Below are 14,060 nucleotides of genomic sequence, written 5' to 3'. Positions count from 1 at the left end.
TTATTGCTTTCTTTCTTGGAAGGAGATGGGGTTTGTGTCTTGAAAAATCCTGTATATGAACTGAATATCCTTTTCAAACACCAGGCAGTGAAAATGCAGAATATGAAGTATTCAAAGAATATTTATTTTACATTAAATCTTTTAAGTGCAATTGTTCCAAAAAGCACATATATGATGTTCCCAAAGCAAGAATTGTTCAAGTCAAGTTTTGTTCAAAAACTGCAGTTTGTTTAAAAGAAATCTGTAAAGATGCCAGGGCATATCTTGATCTTAAGAAAGTGAATCTCTAAAAAGTCTTCCTGTGCCTAGTAGTTTTACTGTAATGCAGAAATCAATAAATTATGAAGTACACAAATTATTATGCAGAGAAGATTAAATGACTCTTTGCAGGACGAAGAGATATTTGCAGAAAAGATCTGACCAGAAAAGAACAGAGTACCGTGGCACCCTAAATTTTTCTGTTCTGATATCAAGTGACTGGTACAAGTTAGTGAATTTCAAAAACAGGTGGGAAGAATTGTCCTTTTCCTGAGGTGCAGAGCATAATGAGGTCCAGACACAGTGAGCCTTAGTATGACTAAACAGCCCTCCACCTACCACCATTACCAGTAGATAAGATTGTTCCGTGGAATTAAGAGCATAATCTTAGTCAACTTCTTTATTGTATCAAAGTAGACAGGGTTTTTTAAATGGGGACAGATTAATTTTTTTCCAAATGGGATTTATTACAGGCCCTCTACAATAAAAATATTTTGGGTCCCCTATTGATTTTTTAACCAGCATGTTTAATGTGGCCTCCCCTTTTAAGTAAACTTTCTTACATTCTTAAAACAAAGTTTAAATTGTGGATGGTGATTTTGTTGGATTAGTTTTTCTTCACAGCAGGGAGGTTCTTTTGGGAGCCAAAAAATAAGAATTGGTGAAATTCCTGAAGGTTTTAACCAGCAGGCTGCTCACAAGGAGTTAGGGTGAGACCTACAGTGCAGGCGTCAGAGGCTTGAGCCTGGGCAATGTTGTGAGCTGATTAAGTGGGGGGACACGAGTGGCAGCTACAGTGAAAAGTATTTCTGTTGGGACAGTGAAGTGAAATTGGTCATTTTTGCAGTGTACTAGTAGAATTTGTATTTCAGATCAAAAGTTAAATTAGAGGCGAAGGTACCAGAAGGTTTTATTTTTGTATATTTATATGCATACATGTTAAGCCATGATAGAACCAAAAATGTTCTGTGTCAATTCCCGCCACTTTCAGGAGAATCATGACAAATTGACTTAAAAAAAATGAACTAGTGTAAATGTAGTATTTGGTTATATACTGCACCCCTTACATGCAATGACTGCTTCATGTCTGTGACTCACTGATATCACCAGACAATTGATACAGTATATTAATTTGTGATGCTCTGGACCACTTTCAGTTGTTGCCTTTTTCTGTTTTTCTGACTTAGTTTAGTCTTCCACACGTAAAATGCACACTCAATATCAGGAGACTGGTTTGTCCAGTTTCCACTTCTTCCTCCTGATGAACTCCTTTGATAAGTTTGTTTTGGGTCATTATCTTGCTGCAGGGTGAATTGCTGCTCATCAAGTTTGGAGCTATTTTTTGGAACTGGTCGTACAAGATATTTCTGTACCCTTCAGAATACATTCTGCTGCCATCATCATTTACATTATCGACAAAGGCCAGTGAGACAGTTCTAGAGGCAGTCGTGCACGCCCAAGCCAAGACGTTACCTCCACCGTACTTATTTTCAGTTTCTAATCTGGCCTTTCTGTTTTTAGAGCTAATAAGAAGTGTAGCCCTTGTGATAATGAGATACTTTCACCTCTGCTCACAGGAGATTGTCTTTATCTTCCTTTATACCTCCTCACTCAAGAGGCAGGCCCAAAATGTAAAGTGCAAGGCTGCACATTCACAGCTCTTTTATGTTTTCACAATTAGTGCAACATACAATGCCTGAGCAATCAGAAACACCTGTCAGCTGTTTGTCCCAATACTTATGCTCACCTGAAATGGGGGAAATGAACACAACAAATGACATTGTTCTAACGTGTGCTAAACATGTCTCCAAATAATAATACCCTGTAACAGAAGATAAAATTGTCAGGCTCATTCCTGCTGGAATGCTGTGGCGAGAGCTGGGGTTTGCCATAGTAGCTGGCCCCACCTCTACTAACCTGTTCCCCTCACAAGAAATCTGTATCGCCTGCAGGCAATTTACATCCATTTCTGCATCTGGTAGTGCAGAATACTTAAGTGTGTAATATATGCGTGTTCATTTTCAGGTCAGTTCGACCAACACTCAAGGTTTTGGTGTAAGAGTTTAGCTTTGTGATTGAGTCTGCTTTATGAATTTTGCTTGGAGACCTTCGAGTCTGTAATTTCTGTGTCTCCTGTCTTGTGCTTATTTGGATTCCTGACCTTGCTTTGTTCTCGACCACATCTCTGATCACTGGCTGTGCTGGTTGCTCTCTGTGGTGTTTATCTTGATTTGGACCCTGTCTTGCTTTGATCTAGTCTCTGGACATTCACTTTGTGCTTTGCTAGTGTCTTCCTTGGTCCCGGACCACAGACCCTGGACAGTGTTTGCCTGCATCATCCTCTACCTGAATGATGACCATTGCTCTACCTGTGTCAGCACTCTGCCTGCAGTTTCCCTGTGCCGACTCTCTCTCGCCCAGCATGTGTGTTCATCCTAAATCTGTGCTTACATCCATCAATGGATTATGAAAGAACTTCTGTACATTTGCCCCATAGTAATCTTTTAAACTGAAATACAGATTCCATTAGTGCACAGCAGCAATGACAGTAAAGTGAAATTTGTCCCAATAACACTTTTCACTGCATCTGGAAGAGAACAGGAGGCAGTTCTTTACATAAAGGGATGTGGTAGTATGGAGTGAGATACTGTACTCAACTATGTTGTAAAATGTAAAATGCTGTCTCCTTTCAAGAAACAGCTGGATGAGATCCTCTGCTCAATTTACTATTACCCAATGAGCCAGATGGGCCATATGCCATTATTCCGCCATTTGGTATTAAATCTGCTGTAGGGTCTGCAGTGTGGAAATGGCAGGAGAAGACTTGCACAGTCCAAACCTTTCCTGTTGGCAAAAGGTCACGGCTTCATGCAAGGTTTGGTAATTGTAGACTACTCTACAGCAGAGGGTATAAAAACAATGTGTGTTAAACTTTTTTGAAACCTCAGTTAAGCAAAGCAATTAAACCAGCTTCCAGGGCAGAGATGTTAAACGTGTTTTTATTAATCACTGCAAAGACAAAGAATACAGCTGTTTCAAGATGATTTTCTCATAACACCACAGAATTATCTAGTTTTCCTACCTATGTTGACGGATAGGTTATGCCACTATGGGAACTGGATTCTTTAATGATCTCCTTCCTGTAGGTCCTACTAAGGCATAATGAGGTGGCATAACAATGTGGACTTTGGTAGGACATTTACAGAATACTAAAAAGTTGATAGAACTGGAGGCAATTAAAACGCAATTTATCTTTGTGTACTTGACGATAATGCTGGCTGGTTTTTCTAAGTTTTCAGACTATGGTGGCAAGATATTAATCACAAACCTACTTTGATATAAACAATTTATTAAGGCAGTAGCTGACAGCCTGTGGAGGAGTGCCTCACCAAATTTAGGAAAGGGATTAAAGGAGCAGGTGATTAAATAACAAACCTGACATGTCTGTAATCAATTTCACTTTGGGATCAATAAAGTGTTATCTATCTAATGGAGGAGTATGAATCAAATGTTTAGCTGAAATTTGGCCTACTGCCTGCACCAATCTCTAATCTATAAAACTTGCTATACCAGTATTTGGATCTATAAAGGCATCTATTTCTGAACAAGGTTTTACAGTTACAACTCTGCTTCTATTTCAACATGTTTTAACACTTTTATTTTGTCACAGTTAACCACAATAGTGGTTAAAGCAAAGCAACTAAAAGCAAAGAAAATTCAAAACGGAATATTTGTCTCACATTTGATTAAACCACTTAAAACAAATCAATACTTAAATATCTGAACAACAATTCACAGCATAAAATCAGCCTTTTTGCAGGTGGTTAAAAAGTTAAGGTTTAAATGTGTAGGATTTAGTCAAAATCTCTTGCACGTCTTAAGACAGTACTCAGGAGTCAACTTCTGTACCGTTGTACTACAGATATGAACTTTAGTGGCTGTAGTTCTAAACCTTGCACATCGAATTCTGTTTCTTTTTGTATGATGGAAAGTAAAAAAAAAAAAACTCCTCCTAGTTATTCCAGCTTTCAAAAAGTTACCCAAAAGCCATTCTGACTTTGTGTCAGATGGTAATTCTAAGCCTCAAGCTGCTGAAGAATTTTGCTCCTTCTTCTACAGGGCATTCACTTGTTTCCACATGAAATTCAATTCAAAAGTTCTTAATTTAGAGAAAGAGAAAGAAATGTTTAATACTTGCATCCCTTGCAGTAAACATACTGTATGCTATATGTTTACAATAAAACACTAAAAACTAAACACATTTCATCTCTTACAGATCTGAACAACAGATGAGTCCAGTGCCTTTTTATGTTTTTTTAAAAAGCAATATATTCAGTAATCCCTGCCAAGCTACATTGAGCATTGTGATTATTGCTTTTAAAGGTGCTATATCAAATATTTAGTTATATTAAGTTTATTGCTTAACCTTTCCAGATTAACAAGTTTAATTCATGATATATTGCATATGACAAGTTCCCCTAAGCTTTTATTTTGACCCATTTAGAATATGTGGCATTTTGTTAATGACAGAACGTGATCTGTAAACTCATGATCTAAAAGCTCCTAGACACCCCCTGGTGGCCAGCAATGCCATGTCTCTAAAGCCTAGTCAAAGGAGGCTGGTGTTTGTTGTGGAGGAGTGTCTGTGAAATCGAGAGAGTTAGGGCCTTGTAGTGGTTCATCTGAGACGAGTCGTGTGCTGGCTAACAGACCTATGGGACTAAGCAAGCTATGAGGTAACTTAAGAAGGCATAGAAAATGCTGTACTGAAGTGTTACAGTCCTGAATGGCAGGTTGCATAGTAACTTGTCAGGTCCTGTGCTAGAGAAACAGGGAAGAATTACTGCGCCAGGGCTGACAGGAGGGGTGGTAGTGTATAATTTTCCATGTAATGTAATGTAATGTAATCTGTGCACAGATGAGAGAGCAACAGTTTAGACAATAGAGAAAATCATACCGAAGTGTCCAAACTGCAACAGAACAGATGGGCAGTCCTGGGAAAATTAGGAGACGTGTAAACCTCATGGACTGAATCATGAGCATTACGCCATGCTATGGCTAGTGAAGAGAGAACAAGAGCTGGGTGCTAAGGTTTAAGTCTGACTGAAAGCACCTAATTGTCACGGCAACAATTTATTTCACTTCTCGACTGATCTACTCTGTAGTCCAGCTGCTAGGGCAGAATGACTGCTGTGTACAACCCAGGTCGGTCTGCACTTGAAGGGTGTGTTGGGTCCCTTCTTCTCTTACTGACATGCCCATTGTTGAGTTGTCTCCACAGCGCACACACTGTGAGCTCAACTGTGCCTTGATGGAGGGTGATAGGCTAATTAGAGGATTGAAGACTGGAAACTTTGGAGCTTCCCAGCAAGGTTCAGAAGTCACTGTGGCAAGGCTAGCTGGAGACACTCTTGATCATCTCACCAGTTCACTGACATTTGTTATTAATCAAGAACTCCAGTGCATCTTTACTAACAGAGCCCTAATGGGAAAATGTTTCACTATTTTGTTCTAATTTTTACTAATCCGTTTGAAACTTAATGTTATATCTTACTGTTGTAGTGTATAGGTTTATGTTCTATTATGACCTGTGTTTGGAAAGTGGTTTAAGATCGTTCTCGCCACCAAAGGAGAGCTTTATAAAAGAGTACTCAATGGATAGATATATCTTGTGATTCGTAACTCATAAAAAAGCAGAAATCACCCCTCCCTCCTAGGAAAAAGAATATCATTAATGTTTTATGATTATATTATTAATTATCAGAAACAATAATATAATTAAAAAACACATTACTTTCCCAGATTAGTTTTTGATTGCTTGAAGAAAAGCTTTTCTGTACTGCATTCTTAAGGGTTCATACAAAATAAGAGACCTGTGAGTATTAAATATGCAGAATGCCTCCATCTCAATTTAGAAATGGGATCTGACTTTAAAAAAAAATAAATTTAGAAAACCATAAGTGCATCCATTGCACTGATGCTGTATTCATCCTTACAGTACCGAGACTCTGAAAATGATCAAGTTTATTATCATCTGGCACAAGCCATTAAGGGATTTAATCTTTATGTTGTGCCGCATCATTGAGGTCTGCAGGAATGGATGCTTGTCTCCTGAGGACATTTTCATTATGACAATAATTTTTCGTGAAACTGCAAGACAGATGGTACATGACTTCATGCCTACAAATCTAGCTGTACCCCAGCACTGACGGCACAAAACATGGTGAATTCGAATTGGCAGAACTCTTTTCATCCAAATGAGTGTCTATGTGAGTGAAGATAGTTTGTTCTGTATCTTACTTATCTTCTTTTATTGTATATATTACATCTTATCTGATTATTATTTTAACTGCACTAAATAAAATGCATGAAAACTGTTTTACAAACACCATCGTCTGCAACAAATCTAGAAGACGAAGAAAAGCACAATGGCAGGACAGGGTAGAGTTTTACTTCATACTGAAGGGTACTGTATAGATAGGCATACTATTTTCCTTTAGACTTCACATGTCAACTTGGTCCTTTCTCTGTCCACCTATTCCTCACCAGAGTTAAGGATATTTGATGGTACACTTGATAATGTGAAATGCAGGACTACATGTATACAAGGGTTTTTTTTTATTTGATATGCAGAACAGAAGGTCCACTTTATACCTAATGAATAATGAATTATTTTAATTCCCTTAAAACTGTTACAAACTACATATATTCAGGATAGCAGTTGCCGTTGTTAGGGAAAGACACATTAGACAGTAGAAAGAGAAGATAGGACTACTCCTAAGAGTTCTGTATCTATCAATGTTAGTGCTCAGACATGGTGCTCCATATGAGAAGGCTCTAACACCCATTGTCTTTGAACCTGGCTTTCAGCACAGTAAGAAGCCCAGAATCAGCAGATCTAATGCTAAAAGATGAACTACACTCATGCATTGAATCCTTAATATGATCAGCTAGACTATTTAGTGTCTTATAAATGAGCAGAAGAATCATGTAGTCCACTGTAAACTTCACAGAGAGCAAGGACAGTTCACAGAAGGCAGGAGTTATGATGAACTTCAAATGTAAGGACAGGGTCAAAAGTAACACCAAGGTTTTCAAGTATCATCAAACCTTTTATTTCAGCAGCATCAACAAAAGGAATTAAGGCAGCCATTTTCAAAGCTGGCATTGGTAGCCTCTAACCTACTGTATAACCTGGATGTTGGTATCCTATAACCTCATAATTGTCAATGTACCTTAATATCAGACAGATGGTTGTAAACTGCTGAAACTGTTGTAGTAGTATCTGATGTCATCAACACAGCGGCCACGCCCAAGATCATAGTTGTATTATCTGAGCAAGAGGCAACATGTCAATATTAAAGGTCTTAGCACAGAACCGTGTGGAGCACATTGGGCAAGTGGAACACCTTTAGATTTAAGGATTTAAGGATTAAAGATTTAAGAGACGGGATTAATGAACTGGCTTCTCACAATAGGAACTCCAAGTGACCCGTATTACAGAGCCGCGACGAGGTGAAAAAGCTGAATCTGTTGGACAGGCTTAGGAATCCAAGTGCTTAGTCTCAGTGAAGGCAAGAGGCAAGCGCTAAGGGAGTCACTGTGTAGGATGACAGAGACTGCAGAATAGTGAAGGTCGCTGTGGAGATTGCCAAATAGGGAATGTGCTGTGCGGCCAGGCTTAACAGACAGTGAAGGCACAGTGCAGCTGAAGAGGACAGGAGAGCTGCTTGGCCAAGAGGGCCTGGATACTGCACATTGTTGCTGGTCTGGTACAATGCTGAGCTGGAGTCGCCGGAGGGGACAAATGGGGAGTTATCTGGTAGCGCGTATCTGAATCTGGATCAGACAGACAGGATGAATCTGGCAGGTTCTCTGGGCAGGCTAGTTGTGCTGAGAGTGCTTAACTGGCACGGAAGGAAGCTCAATGACAGAACACTGGCAGGCAGATACTGTAAGGGTTTAAATGTCCCTTACAGCTAATGAGATGATTACCTGTTAAGTTGGGGCTGGTGGCTTGGACAGCTGCCCTGAACAAGTCATCACGGCACAAGGAGGAGTTCAACTCCGTTTGCAAATGTGTCTGGTTACCATGGAGACAGAGGTCTACGAGCTCCAGCTCACCCGGGCATAACAATCCATAGATAATATTCCATGTGGTTCGCTAGGATACAGTGTTTGACGGTTTCAAAACCTGCATTTAAAGTCAGGTAGCACAACTGAACACACCATTTACCCCCTTAACACAAACTGCTTCAATAAAAACTAAAACAGTGTCATTTTCTAAGCTCCATCTGAAAGGGTTCAAGCTGTTCAGTAGATGCAAGTTGAGTTTAATAATTGAGATGTCACTCTCCCTTTCTAGAATGTACTTTATGTGAGAAAAGGCAAATCAAATATAGCATAATGGCTAAGTGCTTGTGGTTCTAGACTATTTGTTTTCACAGATCTGAGAGCAAGCACACAGTACTAATATCAAACTTGGATTTAGCAAGGAGAATGTCATAGGAGCTCATGTCCCCCTGACCTTGATATATGCACTAGCTATAGTGCATATAGCTATAAAACATAGCATAGCTATAACATATCATAATCATTATTATTATTATTATTATTATTATTATTATTATTATTATTATTATTATTAACCATTTACACTAGTGTTGTAAGTGCTGTGAACTGGTAAATGGCATGCTTCTGTCTGGACTCCCATTAGACACAAAAAACTAAATGGTAGTATCATGACTTGGGAATGAGACAGTGATTGTAAGTAAGAGTGTCCTGGCTAAAACACACTCTGGGTTTGTAGAATCTGGTCAACATAAGTTTCCCCCTGGATTCCACTTGTGAAAACACTTTCTCACAGACTGGTGTGCAATGGCTGCCATGTGGCATTCTCGTAGTTCTGTACCTCACTGTTAGAAGATAGTTAAGCTGTTATGTTACAAAGCCTTTCAGATCGTCTGGAATTGAAAGTAAAATTTGATTGCAATTAATTGTGATTACGCACCATTCTTCCTCTTGAGAGTTGTTCCTTCCCGGATAAAGCAGATGAACTGCCTGACCTGTGTCCACTTTCTGTCATCTTTTATTTGATTTTCATGTAGATGAGTATAATGCAAAATCATGTGTGTATTGTACACTGATTCTGTTAATAAGCATGAATTATACAGCAGTTACGTGATACTTGTGACTACATTTCAGAAAAATATAGTCAAAAATATTCAAAAAAGAAAATATAGAAAGGTATAAAGTTGGTTTCCAATACAAAAAATTTTAAACAAAATAATTCAATAATAAAACAACACAACACATACTAAACATTTGTGTTGTTTTAGCTGTGCTGTCCTGAGGCTGGTTTGAGTCAGTGAGCTTCAGGAACACGTGAATGAGGGGCTCTTCTCTGGGCTCAGTTCCAGGCTCAGCAGGGCCATGGGGGGGTAGATGTGTAAACTCTTCTTAAATGTAACTCATTGTTTTGTGCAGGTTAATCCACAAGATGGCAGTATATTAAAGAGCATATTAAAGAGATTCAGCCCCCTCTGCCAAGTCCTGTTGATGTATTCGCACGGAGTGGATGATTGAAGATTGAGTGTGGAAGAAAGAGTTTCTTCAAGTGGTGAGTATAGCCCATCTAGTATCTTCACACCCTAGGAAATGAATTTTTTGTGGATATTTGGCACAATACTCATACATGAACTACAGTATGTTTGCTTGTTTCTTGTAGCCAGAATCAATTCCATTAAACTTTATGATGTTTGAAAGATCTTTGTACAAAAATGCCCCCAACTACAAATCAAACCCAGCAACGAAGAGCTATCAGACTAAAACCACAATGATACCAAACCACCCAAAATAATCAAGAGATCATTTGGAAAAAAGATCTGGATATCCATCAGGTGTCAAAAATCAGGTATCTTCTGGAATTAATCAATAGCTTGCAATTATTTCCAGTCTTTAGAAAGAGGTGATATAGGGTGGCTTACTTGATTGGAATTCTCCCGGAACAGAGTTAGAGACCCCCTGTCACAGAGCTTTCCTCATAATTTTCCATAGGGAAATTTTCCATCGAATTACATTTGTTTGTTTTCATTGTTCCTGTTGTTTTACTTCACTTCTTTTCTTTTTGCAACAGTAATTTAATTTCCCAGTGTTTGCTGCTGTATCCACCAGCATCCCCCTGAAGGGTGTTTCCCAAATAAAAGTACCTTTGTGATCCAGGTGACAGGTGCTGGTGGGACTTTTAGTTCTGTCTAAAATACAAGTTTGTTATTTTGCATCTGTCAGCTGAAGCACATGGTCATGAAAAGAAGCTGATTTAATCTCTCTCTTATAGTTCCGCTCACTTAGCTTGTTTCCATCCTTAATTTTACTTCCTAAAACAGTAACTTGCAAAACTGAAACAGCTTATTCCAGAGCTTTTGAATGTGTTTACACAAAGAAAGTAGCCCATAATCTTCTTCAATTAAAAAGGAACACCTGGGGCGTGCCCATTTATTGTAATGCAAGATGCAACAGCAGGTGGCACATTATCCTCCATGTGTTAGATGATTTACACGACAGGATATCTCAAATCATTGTTTCCAGCTCTGCATAATGTGTTCCCCTTTCTGTCACCCGATAGAGCCTAAAGTTCATAAACTATATATCTGAATACTTTTGCATATCTGCAGTGTCTATTAATAGATTTGCACATTTCAACTCTTAAAATTACAATAACATTGATTTTACTCCAGAGCAAAAAGTATTATACCCAAAAACTATTCTGCCATAATCGAGCATGTTCATTACCTGTTAGGATTATTCAATAATGTGTTAATTTTATTCTGTACAATTAAAAAAATAAGTCAAAAATTGGATTAATTGTGTTAGGCAAAATAATTCTAACCATGAATTTGGAATTGCCCTGGGGACTTTCTTAGCTCTTAGTCCCTTATTATTGGTTCATAAGGAAGCGCAGATGAGATCTCCCCAGGTTTTCCCCAATCCACTGTATTTAATATGCATAAACGTCTATCATTATGTTTTTATTTTGCAAATGTAGTTCTTTAGCTTTCACATTTGTTAGTTGTTATTTTTTACATCTATATACTATTCAAATTTATTTTTATAACAACATGCATGTTTTCTGATACTCCATTCAGACATTATTGGAAAGCTGTATGTAAAGGTAGCGACAACCAGGAACATAGTGTGGCAGGCAGGACCGAGGGCACATGGCTGCTCTCACCCTGGAAAGGACAGCAGTCATCCCAGGGCCATGGAGAAATGGACAATTTAGAAAAGTCAAACAAGTGGAAGCAGGTTGAGCGCACTAGTCCAACTGGGAAAACCCAGACGGAATCGACATGAAGAGGCACAGGCAGCAGTCAAACCCAGAACCCAAAGCCGAGAGGCAGTAGCCCTAACCAACATGTCACTATGGGCTGAAAGTCACTGATGTAAGTCTAAAGAAACACATACTGTACATGATTGAGATGTACTGTCTTTCAAAAACTCTCCCGATATTAGTGTATTCTTTTGGCAGAAGCCTCCTGTCCACAAAATGCTTAACCAGACTGAATTCTGGTCTGCAGAGCTGCTGTGGCACTGGCATGGGCTTTACATTCACCTTTTCCTTGTGGCAGGGACAGGGGATAATGCAAGGGGAATTCAATATCTTCAGCAAAATTGCTTCAGTGAGGAATAAATCATAGCTGGTAATCAGATACCTCTTTCCCAAAAGACTGGTCTAAAACACCAGGAAGGACAACCATTTCATCATAAAACATGAGTGAGACCTGTGATTTATTTCATGCTTCCACCCAAAGGGTGAGAGTATATGTTCCTTGACAGGTTTTGAATTTAAAACATTAAAGACGTTTTTCATGACTGGTCAGGGTTATTTCATAAAAAAGAAGGATGATCAGTTAACATGATTATGAAAATGACAAAACATTGCGCAATTACGCAGATACTCTTATTATCAGCTCCCAACACAACCTTATTTTACTACTTGGAACAATAAAATAAATTAATGATATAACTTGAAAATATTCAATTAACCAACTTTGAAGAACACACAATAAATAACTTACACACAAGAATACGATGCTCACATTTTACAAAATGGTAACATCATAACGTACTGTAGCGCTCTCGGGTTCATGTGGGTATGGACCCTCACGGCTGCCGCCTTAGGTCAGTCCCCCACGCCTAGGGACTCAAACCCGGGCCTCCGGCATCACTCAACAGGGACCCAGCCAGCCGAGCTGAAGGGAAATCTCCTGTCAGCCCGGCGGCTAAGGTACCTGCTATTCACAGGGAAGGGTGGTGTTGGGAAGGAATGCCTTCCCAACAGTACCACTACAATCTACATATAATTGCAGAGTTGTTTATTTAATATTTGTGAAAAAATAATGCAGGGAAGTGAAATACTTAGTTACATTAAAGGGAAGGTGAACATGTCTAGTTCTTCATTTTAAGATATTGATTAAATAGTAATTTGGTACTTTAAGAAAACGAAAGGCACTCAGCAAGTAATGAGTTTTTTTTTTTATCTTCCCTGTGGTTGTTAGTTAGGATCATAGTGTAACAGAAAGGCGGCGAACATTTTTCTATTTTTCATTCTATTCCACAGATTGTACAGTTGAACATTGAGGCTATGACAGAGTTCCCAGACTTAATTAAAGTCTACAGGTGTTCACCATGTGGTCGACAAAGGCATGAAGGCAATTCACACCAATGAGATTAACCCGATTTAATGAAAAAAAAATTGCAGTACATATGATTTTGACATAAGGGATGATTCATAGAGTAGTTGGACAGAATTCAACTCTAAAAACATTCTGAGACAATAACATGCTTATCACGCGTCAGAACATTTATGGCAGAATTTTAACTGTTGACTTTCCTTTTTACACTTAGTGTTTATAGCACGCTCTAAATTACCTTGTCTGAAACTGTAAGCATCTCCACTTTTTGTCAAAGTGCTCTTTGAAACAACATTATATAAAGAAAGATATGTAAAAAAATCCTTTTGTGTGGGAAGTACACCGTCTTAAAATATTACCCAAGCTGTGCTACATTTACATAGCTGTAATTTTCTATGCTGAGTGAGGATAGTTGAGTGTTGCAAGGAAAAGGGCCATTTATATTTAATATGTCCATCTATCCATCATCTTAATCCTGGGATTTGTTACGGCAACTCAAAGGCAGTTTAGAGACTCCAATTAACATAACCAGTATGTCTTCGGTAGTTGGGGGTAAACTGTAGTATCTGGAGAAAAGCCGTGCAAACACAGAGAGACCCATTTCATGAACTGAAGTTAATTGCAGTTTGAAGATTAAGCATGCTCTTCAGCTGTTCCTCTATAGCTGGCTTGCTGTTGAAGCCAATACCCAGACTTCTTCCACAAAAGGATTGGCTGAGATCCACTGATCAATTAGCTACTACTAATGAAATGAGCTAGATGGGCAAAAAGTGTTTTTTTCTGTTCTTAAATTACTTATAGGTTTTACAGATGGTTAATTACATTCTCAGTTATTCACCAATTAGCCATATATTGTAAAGTTCTCACTTTAAAAATATGAAAATGTATTTATCCATATTTCTTGGTGTTGATGAATGTCTCTAAATGTGTAATTACTGAAAAATGTACTTGATGGTAGGGGATTAATAAAAATAAGGCACTGGTATAATCTAAAAAGTATGCATTTAACATAAAATGTGCTTTAAAATTCCCATGATACTGTTTGTATTTCTGAATCTCCAGTAAGATGTTGTTTAAGAAAAAAAATGTTAAAATAAGAATTTCAGAAAA

Source organism: Lepisosteus oculatus, chromosome 2 (genome assembly GCF_040954835.1).
Source record: "Lepisosteus oculatus isolate fLepOcu1 chromosome 2, fLepOcu1.hap2, whole genome shotgun sequence".
NCBI classification, from domain to species: domain Eukaryota; kingdom Metazoa; phylum Chordata; class Actinopteri; order Semionotiformes; family Lepisosteidae; genus Lepisosteus; species Lepisosteus oculatus.
This window is presented reverse-complemented; position numbering follows the sequence as displayed.